The sequence below is a fragment of the Schistocerca americana genome, chromosome 5 (genome assembly GCF_021461395.2).
Source record: "Schistocerca americana isolate TAMUIC-IGC-003095 chromosome 5, iqSchAmer2.1, whole genome shotgun sequence".
Classification (NCBI taxonomy): Eukaryota; Metazoa; Arthropoda; class Insecta; order Orthoptera; family Acrididae; genus Schistocerca; species Schistocerca americana.
Genome location: NC_060123.1, coordinates 171,953,454 through 171,966,816, shown reverse-complemented (window position 1 = coordinate 171,966,816; position 13,363 = coordinate 171,953,454). Strand labels below are relative to the sequence as shown.

The following is a 13,363-nucleotide window of genomic DNA, read 5'->3' as shown; positions in this document are numbered from 1 at the left end:
CAAAAGCCATATTTATATCATTGCTGAATACTTCTGTTATCTTTAGTAATTGGTTGAGTTGTTGATTTGTTGCTGCCAGTAGTTTTAGATCATCCATGTATAGCAGATGTGTGATTTTGTGTGTGTATGTTCCAGTAATATTGTATCCATAATTTGTATTATTTAGCATGTTGGATAGTTGGTTCAGAGCAAGGCAGAACCAGAAAGGACTTAATGAGTCTCCTTGATATCTTCCACGCTTAATCTGTATTGGCTGTGATGTGATATTATTTGAATTTGTTTGGATATTAAGTGTGGTTTTCCAATTTTTCATTACTATGTTTAGGAACTGTATCAATTTAGGATCTACTTTGTATATTTCCAATATCAGTAGTAACCATGAGTGGGGTACACTATCAAAAGCTTTTTGGTAATCAATGTATGCATAGTGTAGAGACCTTTGTTTAGTTTTAGCTTGATATGTCACCTCTGCATCTATTATCAGTTGCTCTTTACATCCTCGTGCTCCTTTGCAACAGCCTTTTTGTTCTTCATTTATAATTTTGTTCTGTGTTGTATGTGTCATTAATTTCTGTGTAATGACTGAAGTTAATATTTTGTATATTGTTGGTAGGCATGTTATGGGGTGATATTTAGCTGGGTTTGCTGTGTCTGCTTGATCTTTAGGTTTCAGATAAGTTATTCGATGTGCAAGTGTATCAGGGAATGTGTATGGGTCTGCAATGTAACTGTTAAATAATTTAGTTAGATGTGAATATGTTGAGGTGAATTTCTTTAGCCAGAAATTTGATATTTTATCTTTTCCAGGGGCTTTCCAGTTATGAGTAGAACTAATTGCTTGGGTGACTTCATGTTGCAAAATTATCACTTCAGGCATTTGTGGTATCATCTTGTATGTGTCCGTTTCTGCTTGTATCCACCGTGCATGCCTGTTATGTTGTACCGGGTTTGACCACATGTTGCTCCAGAAGTGTTCCATGTCTGTTATGTTTGGTGGATTGTCTATTTTAATGTGTGTGTTATCTATTGTCTGGTAAAATTTCTTTTGGTTTGTGTTGAATGTTTGGTTTTGTTTCCTTCTATTTTCACTTTTTTTGTATCTTCTAAGTCGTTTGGCCAATGCTTGTAATTTCTGCTTCTTTTCATCTAATTGCTCTATCACTTCTTGTTGTGAGATTTTACCTAACCTTTTTCGTTTTTTTTTTTCCTGACATTTCATTTCTTATAAATTGTGTTAGCTGTCCGATGTCTTTTCTCAGTTTTTCTATTCTGATCTGTAGCCTGTGTTGCCATGCTGGTTTTGTGGGTTTCTTCTGTGTGTTGGTTGGTTCTGATCTCTGCCTAGTGTGTATATTTAGTGTAGTGAGTGCTCCTCTATAAACCAGTAGCTATAACTCTTCCATAGTTGTGTTTCATTTATTTTGTTGTGTATGATTGTGTTGATAGTTTTTATTGTTGTTTCGACTTGTGGGTTATTTGGCGGTCTATGCAAGAATGGTCTAATGTATTTGTGTCTTTGTATTCTATATATGTCAGCTGAAACTTTTCTTCTATATCTAACATGTGTGTCACTTCGTGTTCTATTGTTGTTGTTCTGGTGGCTGTCTTAAGATTTCGTTTTCCTCTGATTGTTTAACTGATGCGTGTTGTTCTTTGTTTGTTTGCTCTGGGATGTTTGAGTCCATTACTGTATTTTCTTCTTCTGATTGCACATTATTTTGTTCCAGTATTTGTTGTACTTCTTGTTTGATGTTTTCTAGTTCTGACTGGGGTATCCTGTTATTTTTGATTATTACACGGATCTGATCAGGTAGTCGTTGTTCTGTTAAAAATTTTAATTCTGGGTATCTGGTAATAAATGTTGTGTATACTTGTGATCTGTATCCAGTTGTGTTGGCTCCTAGGTTTGTTGCTTGGTAATAACAGAACATGAGGTATCGATTAACTTCATTTGACCATCTCATCCTCTGTCTTTGTTTTCCTTCTAGGGTGGTTGCAGGAAGCATATCCTGCAAAACACCTCTATTTTGATTTGAATCATATTCCAGTTGGCTAGCAGTGTCGTTACCATTGTGGGCGGGCATAGGGTTCAAGCGTCGTCCCCGACCATGACGGCGCTTGTCCGAGGCTTCTTTAGTTCTGTCCTGAACCAACTAATCACACTAAAAGGGGGGTTAGCCCTGTTAGTGGTTTGTTCTTTACGTCGCCTTTTACGACTGGCAGAACATTTATTATTATTATTATTATTATTATTAATATGTAAACTATTTTCAGTTAATTGTTTTTGCCACAAAGTTTACTGCTTTCTGGGCCTGTAGGAAAACACGTATGAGTAACGAAATAATCTGTTGCAGAAATATTTTATGCCTCAAGATCAGTGTGAGATTCAATACCATTCTCTAATTTTTACAGCTATATGTTTTCTTCCCGTGCTGGCAATATGACGTTTCGATCCTTCAGCAACATTTTATCTTCTTAATTGAATTTAAAGTCACAGAAATTAACAGCCTAGTAAGGAGGAACATTTACAATAAGGGTAGGGGTAGGGGTAGGGGTAGGGGGGTGGGGTGGATAGGGCTAGTTGTAGAATGTCTCATGAAATCAGCTTGAGTTCTGAAGTGGCACCAAGAACCCGGATAGCGCAGTGACTGAGCATAGGGAGCAGAAAAGAGCGGGGGACACTGGGCGAGCCAAACGTTTCTGTGGTCAGTGCTGAGCGACACTTGATGGAGTGTAACGAGGGAAACCACAGGCAGTGAATGACTGGAAATGAGTGATTTGCAATAATGAATCCTTTGGCACCCGATGGTTGAGCTGGGTTTAGTGAACGGCTACCCGTCATCATGAGTAGTACCAAGTATGAAGGAGGCGGTGTTACGGCCTGGGGGAGGGGGTGTTTCGTGCTTAGGGTGTTGTCTCTTATTGCGCTTAAGAAATCGCTAAATGTGAAAGGGTATGAACGCCCATTACAACAGTGTGAACTCCATACGGAACAGTCTTGAGATCATAATTGGTTGTGTCACCATGACAATGCACCGTGGTTTGTGAAGCAGCATCTGTGAGACAATGATTTGTGGAGAACAACGTTTTGAAACGGACAGGCCTGCCCAGACTCCCGACCTGGACCGAACGGATCGCCTGTGGGATGAGTTGGAACGTCGACTTTGCTCCAGTCTCCAACATCCACCAGCACAACCGTCCCTCGTTTAGGCTACCGAGGAAGATTGGGCTGCCATTCTGCCACATACATTCCTCATTGAAAGTGTTCCCTACACTGTTCAAGCCCTCGTGAAAGCGAAGGGTGGACACACCCCATAGTAATGTCGACCAATCAGAATCCGCATTCTTTTTATCAAACAGTTTAGTGTAAGGAACGAGTACTGATGTTTCTTTTACTACAATCCATGATCACAAGGACTATCCTCAGACTATTGATGTCACATCTGTTTAAACCACGATGTAATACAATGGAACCAGAGTGACAATGTCAAGAGGTACAAACAAAATTAGCTAGGCATGCGACACAACTAAGACTGGTGCGATCTAGGTCACACTTCCGACAGAGTCGTCATGTGAACGGAGATACTGCCCACAGCAGACTGTATTACAGTTACCATAGACAATATGTTTAGATCGTAAGCTGTTTAAGCGGTCGCTGCTGCAAACATATTGCTTAATACACAGTTATTCAAATATGAAATTGAATAAAAACGTACAATGGGAAAGAACTGTTCTGGAATTACAAGCGGTTATAAGTTTAAAGCAATAAAATGAAGTACTTTAACAACGCAAATGAAATTATACAGAGTGTATAAAAAAGAATCATCCGATTTAAAAAGATATAACTATTATGTTTTTGAGATGTGTGCGTAAACAACATACCGTACTGTTCCGAAGAGCAAACTTTCGGTAGGTAGCATCAGTGTGTGCCCACTTCAGATCTAGTAAAACTCGTGTCCGGACAATAGAAAATGTTGTGTGTTCTATGTTTTGCGCAATGCGAGTCAGTAACAATTGTTCAGCGTGACTTTCGTACTAGGTATGGTGTGGATCCTCCTACAGCACAGAGCGTTACACGGTGGCATGAACAATTCATTGCCGGCCAGTGTGGCCGTGCGGTTCTAGGCGCTCAGTCCGGAACCGCACGACCGCTACGGTCGCAGGTTCGAATCCTGCCTCGGGCATGGATGTGCCTGATGTCCTTAGGTTAGTTAGGTTTAAGTAGTTCTAAGTTCTAGGGGACTGATGACCACAGATGTGAAGTCCCATAGTGCTCAGAGCCATTTGAACAATTCAGAAAAACAAGTTGCCTGTGTAAAGGCAAATCGCCGGGCCGTCCCTGAATGTCTGACAGACGTCGAGAGCATCCGCCATACTTTCACAAGGAGTCCGCAGTGCAGCTCGACAGTTCAACATGACCCCGATGTGAGAATATGGGATACGGAACAACCAAATGTAAGTTGTACAACACGAGAGGGACTCTCCAAAATTTTGTGTGTTTTGTGTAGTTTCACGGGAAGAGGTTTATGGACCATTTTTCTTTGCCACGAACTCTATTACATGAAGTACATACTTCGATATGCTTGAAAACTTCCTTTTCCCACAGTTGGAGACTGATTTGAACGACTTCATGTATCAACAAGATGGGGCACCGCCACAGTGTCATCTGGAAGCGCGGGTATTTTTAAATTAAAGGACTACTGAACGATGGTTCGGACGCACTGGAACAAATGATTCAGCCTTACATTACTGCCCTTCAATGGGACCTGGCTGTACGTGATTATTTGTTGTGAGGGTTTATAGAAGACTCTGTTTATGTGCCTCTGTTACCAACAACAATGAATGAAGTGAGGCATCGCGTAACACCAGCTGTGGAAGCTGTAACGCAACAATGCTCTCTACAGTTAGAAACAATTTGAGTAACGCACTGACATACGTTGTGTATTGAACACCTTTGAAAAGGTATGAAAACAATTAAGTTTCTCGTTCATAAAAAAAAATATATGTGTATATATAAATAAGAAAATTCGTTGTACACATTTGTTAGTTTCAGAAATATAGACGTGCCAAATCGGATGATTCTTTTTGATGGACACTGTATTCTGAAATGATCAAACGTGAACAGCTATGTGATGATAAGCCATTTCGAAATACTAATGCTATCATTTTAAAAATACATTAATAATATTCCCAAGTATCAAGCTCAAGGAGCTAACAACGTAACTAAAGAAAGAGACCACACAGATAAAACTTGACACTAGCGCGAGTAGGCTCATTAGTGCCCACTGTTGGCGTAGCCGTCTAATTGCGGCACAGGCGAACGTAACCTGCAGGTGAATCACAAACAACTGTACCAGGTAATTAATGGGATCACGCAGCCAATGAAATACATAGTAAAAACAGAGAAGAGGCAATCGAACAAGACAGCGACACGAGCATCATAACAAAATAATGCATAGATCCAACGCGATCTGTTCTGGCTGATGATCATAAAAGACACACACATCGAGACAGGCGTTAGACGATTAAAGCAGGATGTAGTCAAGTAGAGCAATGTAGGTACTGCGCACAACATCGCTTCGTCCACTGAGCTTCTTGCTGTCGCTTGCTTCTCGTTTACAAAAAAATTCAAGCACCTCCAGCAAATTGAGAACACGACCTATTCTCAATGTTCCCTATAGTATAGCCTATATCTGCTTAATGCAACCAAATTTCAGTTATATTTCATGGTGATAAATGTTCCTTAAACCCCATATCAAAAGATAGGCCTGTTCGCCGGTGTAGCACTTATCACAGTTATTGCTGTCAATCCTATAGGGAGCCGGCCGAAGTGACTGTGCAGTTCTAGGCGCCACAGTCTGGAACCGGGCGACCGCTACGGTGGCAGGTTCGAATCCTGCCTCGGACATGGATGTGTGTGGTGTCCTTAGGTTAGTTAGGTTTAATTAGTTCTAAGTTCTAGGCGACTGATGACCTCAGATGTTAAGTCGCATAGTGCTCAGAGCCATTTGAACCAATCCTATAAGGGGCGATAAAAAGTTTCCATTTGAGGGCTTTACAGTTCAGAATCGGTATGCCAATCAGGCAAAATTGCCATGACCACTGAGGCAATCAACCACAGACGCCCAGACTGAAAATATCCGTTTGGTGAAATACCATGTCGTCCTGTGTGATGAAGTCCATAACTGGCTGATACACTTCCTCGTCCGCCAGGAATCGTCAACCCTTCAACACGTTTTTTAGGGGACCGAAGGAGTGATATTCGCATGTAGAGAGATCAGGCCTATAGGACGAGCACTGGAGTGTCTGCCACTTGAGTCTCCCAGTCGATGCTGGCCTCCCAGGTCCAACAACGCGGTCGAATCGTGACCAGAGCAGAACTTGGGGCAACATTCCTCAACAGTGATTTTCACCAGGTTGCTGCTCCATGCGCATTCTTCGTTCTCCGATGCATGTCTACCGGTGTTTGTACTGTGGAAGCCGAGGAAAAAGCAACAACACGTTGATTCTGTTTAGGCGATTTGGTAATAACGCCACTTTGTTCACGTTTCTGTATTTAGCGCACTCACTCTGAAAACACACGAATGCCTCACTAAGCCATGTCGGTGTTTATATACCCGCTACTTTGCATATACGCTGCAACAATGCCCTAAAACGGAAACTTTGTGGTCGCCACTGACATCCCAGAGGCCCCGAATTTGTCGTACGCACTTCTCAACCCATGTTTTACTGTAAGTTTTAGTCCATTGTTAACTTGCAAACGACGCATAATATTAAATTTTCTAAAACATCTCTCCGCGACCCCCCCCCCCCCCTCCTCCTCTCATATGTATCCGCCACTGAGCTACTGCGATACCTTGGTGCCTATTGCTTCGAAATGCGTTAACCTTAATAGTTTCACCTTCGATCAGTTAAAAAATATCGCTGAAGTAACGTTCATAATACCTTAATACCTTTTTCTTTTAGCTATTTAAACTTCAGAAAAAATTTAATTTCTATATAGTTCAAAAATATATCTACTAAAATACCAACCTATTCCATCACAATGTTTTGATAATATAATTTGTCACTTAAAGAAAAAGAAAGGAAGCTACATTTTGAAATGAACTGTTAAAGTTCTGTTAGTTCTTTACATTCTGCTGTACTCATTATGGGTTAGCAGGATACGTCTAATAGTTTCAAGTGTTTCTATTATAGGGAAATTATTGTTCACGTTTTTCACATCGAGGGATGCTAGCATCCCGTTTCTGATTTAGGTATATCCCAAACAATCACAAATAGCCAAAATTGCAATCATAAACTATGATCTCGTTGCACTCTTCTCCAGTTTCGAAATCAGTACAACTTACAACTTTGGATACCGACGCCACCTTCACACTATTCACATCTTGTTTAATTAAATCACTGTATCAGAACCAAAATGTGCAGTCCTGTTTATATTTCACATTTTATGCTCGATAATGCCAAATGTACTGCAACGTCGTGAAATAATCTTAGTACATAAGAAACTACTTTGTTCGAAAACTGGTTACACGAAGCCAAAGAAAAGGAAGTAATATGTATGATGACTAGGTGCTGATTTATCGCTGCAGACTGCTTCAAAATGGAACAGAAAAGTTTCCTGTCCATCTGATAGACAGTTTATTGAAAACTGGCATTCGAAGGCACGGCTTTACTACAACCAAATTTCCATTTCTATTGCCATAATAGATGTTAGGTGACAAGTCTGTATCTTTAAATATAACCCTACTCAGTTAGTGACAAAACTGTATTAAAACAGAAATGTTCAGCAACCTTTTAGTTACTGGTTACAAAGAATTTTTATCGTTTTTAAAGATAATTCTGTAGCTGTAGTATTTTCAACAAGACAGTAAAGACTACGATGTTAAAAAGTTTTTAGTAAGGATGTCTGTAAGGGATTTAACCGTTTCTGTGATATGACAGATTTAATATAAAAAAGTTCGAAGAATTATTTTTGTCCACGTTAGAACCGCGATTCACACTTTAGAAGGATATTTTTGAGCTGATCGATAATATAAATTTTGGGGAGCTTTTAGGCTCGTTTGCTAACGGTCCGAAACAATCAGGTGGAATTCATTGCTACGTTTCTTTTACGCCTCCTTCGGCATTAGTCCATGTAAGCAGGAGTTGTGAAACCTACAGTAAAGCTTTCTGCATCAAAATTCAGTCCGGAAAGGAAACTGACCGTTGTTTTAAGGACAAATGTTAGTGTTGTCTTATCTGATCCATTTTAACGTTTTGTAGACGGTTGCTTACAAGCAGCACTCCTGTTCTGTTAAGTAAATACTTTTAAGAGTTGTTCGACTCTCGATCACAATTTTTCCAGTTTGAACATGCCAACGGCGAGGTTATTACATAACGAACACACATGCGGATTGGGAAGGATAGAGAAGGAAATGAGTCGTGTCCTCTTAAGAATTTACGTGAAATCACGAGTAGATAAATCTGAATATCCGAACAGGATTTTAAACCTCATTCTTGCCGAATGAGAGTCCAGTGTTTCACCAGCGCGCCATATTGATCGTTTTAAGTAATTCGTCTATTTTTGTATTACTGAATTTTTTTCGCTGAGCGGTGAGAATTTTAAGATACTAGTGAACCATAACTTTCAGATTTCTAACAAAGAGTCAGCATTTATGTCAGAATACTTTGGTTGTCAAAAGTAGCATATAGAATGATTTTCATCTTACAAATACAGAAAGTCTTTAGAAACGGCGGTCAAACCACGTAGAAACAAATTCTGCATAAAATATATCCATAGGGAGATAGTCATACTGAAGTAATATTCGCATTAATTTTTTACACACACACACACACACACACATTATATAGTTGTTGTGGTCTTCAGTCCTGAGACTGGTTTGATGCAGCTCTCCATGCTACTCTATCCCGTGCAAGCTTCTTTATCTCCCACTACCTACTGCAACCTACATCCTTCTGAATCTACTTAGTGTATTCATCTCTTGGTCTCCCTCTACGATTTTTACCCTCCACGCTGCCCTCCAGTACTAAATTGGTGATCCCTTGATGCCTCAGAACATGTCCTACCAACCGATCCCTTCTTCTGGTCAAGTTGTGCCACAAACTTCTCCCCAATCCTATTCAATACCTCCTCATTAGTTATGTGATTTACCCATCTAATCTTCAGCATTCTTCTGTAGCACCACATTTCGAAAGCTTCTATTCTCTTCTTGTCCAAACTATTTATCGTCCATGTTTCACTTCCATACATGGCTACACTCCACACAAATACCTTCAGAAATGACTTCCTGACACTTAAATCTATACCCGATGTTAACAAATTTCTCTTCTTCAGAAACGATTTCCTTGCCATTGCCAGTCTACATTTTATATCCTCTCTACTTCGACCATCATCAGTTATTTTGCTCCCCAAATAGCAAAACTCCTTTACTACTTTAAGTGTATCATTTCCTAATCTAATTCCCTCAGCATCACCCGATTTAATTCGACTACATTCCATTATCCTCGTTTTGCTTTTGTTGATGTTCATCTTATATCCTCCTTTCAAGACACTGTCCATTTCATTCAACAGCTCTTCCAGGTCCTTTGCTGTCTCTGACAGAATTACAATGTCATCGGCGAACCTCAAAGTTTTTATTTCTTCTCCATGGATTTTAATACCTACTCCGAATTTTTCTTTTGTTTCCTTTACTGCTTGCTCAGTATACAGATTGAACAACATCGGGGAGAGGCTACAACCCTGTCTTACTCCCTTCCCAACCACTGCTTCCCTTTTCATGTCCCTCGACTCTTATAACTGCCATCTGGTTTCTGTACCAGTTGTAAATAGCCTTTCGCTCCCTGTATTTTACCCCTGCCACCTTTAGAATTTGAAAGAGAGTATTCAAGTCAACATTGTCAAAAGCTTTCTCTAAGTCTACAAATGCTAGAAACGTAGGTTTGCCTTTCTTTAATCTTTCTTCTAAGATAAGGTCAGTATTGCCTCACGTGTTCCAGTGTTTCTACGGAATCCAAACTGATCTTCCCCGAGGTTGGCTTCTACTAGTTTTTCCATTCGTCTGTAAAGAATTCGTGATAGTATTTTGCAGCTGTGACTTATTAAACTGATAGTTCGGTAATTTTCACATCTGTCAACACCTGCTTTCTTTGGGATTGGAATTATTATATTCTTCTTGAAGTCTGAGGGTATTTCGCCTGTTTCATACATCTTGCTCACCAGATGGTAGAGTTTTGTCAGGACTGGCTCTCCCAGGGCCATCAGTAGTTCCAATGGAATGTTGTCTACGATTTTTGATCCACTCGCCATATAAACAGTATTCAAGGCCACACATTAAAGTATATTCCATATTCTTGTCACATAGCCAGCACCCAGGATTACGCTACGAAAGACTCATGTAACCTCCTGTGCACTATCTGAAGATGAACCTGAAAAGGTTCGAAAACCGGTTTAACCGTTTCAAGAAACTGGTCGCAGTTTTCTGTATTTATATTGAATAAACAGTCAAGAGTTTTTAATATATATATATATATATATATATATATATATATATATATATATATATATATAAGGCAGTACAAACTTTGCTATCACCGAGTCCACGACAGACAAGGATTAAGACTGTTTACAGACTTCCTGAAGGAACAAGAGTTGGCTGTAGTTTTTGTTAACCTGAATGAGGCTGCGAACGTGTGTGATACTATCTCACACATCAGTATACACTGTTCTGTCAGACGGCATTGCTCGTCGTTAGATATTGGAAATAAAGAACGATAGCGATTCTGCTGATTTGACAGGGCGGTTTGATGAGGAAGCTCGAGACCCGTGACAATGAGATCTGTATCAGGCCAGATGTGTATCCCTGTCGCAGGCGGAAATTAAACCTGTCCGCTCAGTGCACATCTCAACGAGCGCAGAACAGCGGGGAGCGGGCACCGCCATCTGCCGCTGCGACGGACGCACTGGCCGCCGCTGTCCACAGTTCACTTTATATCGGCGCTTTATTACCAGGTCCACTCACATACTGAACGATATTTGACGGGAAAAAAGCTTTACAGCTTGCCAAACAAAATTAATAAATCGTTTGCTACAAGAAAGCAACACGGAGCTTCCACAGCAATTAGCAAAGACATTGAAGTTACATCTTCAAATAACTAAATCGCAACGTGACATCGACTTTCTTATGACCGTTATATTGAGTGTACGCGTAACTGTGAATAAGCGTTCAGGCAAATTAAATGGATGTCCTGTTCCGTGATCCCTTGCGTTGCGACCGCTGCTTCACTGGTCGGCATAGATTTTTGTTCACATTTAATCGAAATTATATGTTTTTCACAGACTGAAACATCATCGTAACTTCATACGCTAATTAAGGCCTTAGGAGCATAGTCTTCTCCGGAAGTAATTGTGATCAAAAAGCGATTCTGGCAGCTAGAGTCAGAGGCTTTTGTTAATCATGCCTTTTGAGTTTTTACGGTGATATTTCCACATAAACTTTCATCCCCTAACCCATATCTCTTTAGAAATTAAATACAAATTTTCACAGATCTACCTTTAACAACATTTTAATATAACGAAATATTTTCATGAAGATTTTCATACCTAATTTCACCCCCATAGAGGTTGTATTTTCGAAACCACTGAAATAAGTCTTTTTTTTAACTGAACTAAGTCTTTCTTTTAGCCGAAAAGCCACACACAATTTTGTTTAGATTTAGCTTAAAGTGCTTTCATAATGAAATATTTTCATAACAGTTTTCGTCCTCTGTTTCGCCCCCTCAGGGTCTAAATAACCAAACACACTGAAGCGTATTACTTTTTATTTCCTACCGAGAAGCCAAATAAAAATTTTCATAGATTTAGCTTCGAAAATATCTTTCTAATGAAATATTTCCATAAAAACTTTCTTCCCCTGTGTCACCCCCTTAGGCATTAAATTTCTAAAATTGTAAAACACGTATTTCTTTGTTTCTGAACCAGAAACTAGACAGCAATTTTCGTTGTTCTGTCTTTGAAATTGCTTTAATAGCGACATATTTTCAAAAACACACCGCATAACCTATTTCATCCCCTCAGGGATGGAATTTCGGAAAATCGCTTACTGAGCGATGCCTACAGCATAAGATCCCACTTTCTCCAAATTTCACGTTTCCGTCCTCAGCAGTTTGCGCTGGCCGATGATGAGCCAGTCAGTCAGGACGCTGCTTTCTATACATCGAGGTTCAGTGGCAGTCACCTGGTATGTGGAACATGTAACACGTTTTAATGCCGTGATCTATAAGGCTGGACAGCCGCCATCGTCATTGAGTACCGATCGAGTGCGTGATGATCGCTCATCCAGCCATGTATTTCTCAATCTTTAGGACTAGAAAAAAATGCAATTCGAAATGATCCGTATTTCGTACGCGATTCTGGCCAGACAGTAACATTCTGCTACATAAAGATTATTCATTCCGTGCAGTTTATCACGATCTGGTTTGTCACCCCTCAGTGGAGCTCACTGACGTATCAGTCGTGCTGCACACGGTGGGGGCTGGTGGTTTAGTGGTGAAGCAGCACATCTCGAGACTTACCTTCAACCTAGTCTGCACCTCTCAGTGATGTGAATATTTTCCAGTGGTCGACATTCCACGCTGGATTCCAGGCCCCCTTTCACCAGTAGCGTTACTTGCGACACGCTCGTAGATGAAGTGGAGATGTACAATTCTAAGGATGGCATCAGGCCGTTGAGCCACACGAAAATTATTATTATTTTTTTTTTAATTTGGGAGCAGGATTTCAATTGTTATTAGTTATCTGTACCATAGTTATGGTCATGTGCTATGGACATGATATCTCTAGCATCGAAGATGAAGGCATACCTGAAGAAATACACCTACTATCGTCAATAATATCGAAATCCACACATTTCATCGCACCTGCATGAAACGGCCACGGGTATACCGCGTATTCTATGGAAAAGACGTATGCTCTGATGAAAGAACCCGACGATGTTGTGAGATGATCTATTTAAATTCATCAGGTAAATCGTTATGCCAACGGCCTTGCCGCAGTGGCAACACCGGTTCCCGTCAGATCACCGAAGTTAAGCGCTGTCGGGCTGGGCTAGCACTCGGATGGCTGACCATCCGGTCTGCCGAGCGCTGTTGGCAAACAGGGTGCACTCAGCGCTTGTGAAGCAAATTGAACAGCTACTTGATTGAGAGATAGCGTCTCCGGCCTCGGAAACTGACATACGGTCGGGAGAGCGGTGTGCTGACCACATGCCCATCCATATCGGTATTAACTTACCGCATCATCTACTAGCAGTCTTATGACATTTTTTACCTGCTTGCGTACTTTTCTGTTTTATCTTAACAGCGA

General features: G+C 40.4%; 1 pseudogene; it reads left to right on the top strand.

Annotated features, from left to right (window-relative positions):
* The first annotated feature begins 13,034 nt into the window (after positions 1-13,034).
* On the top strand, positions 13,035-13,152 carry LOC124616997 (annotated as a pseudogene).
* The last annotated feature ends 211 nt before the right edge of the window (positions 13,153-13,363 follow it).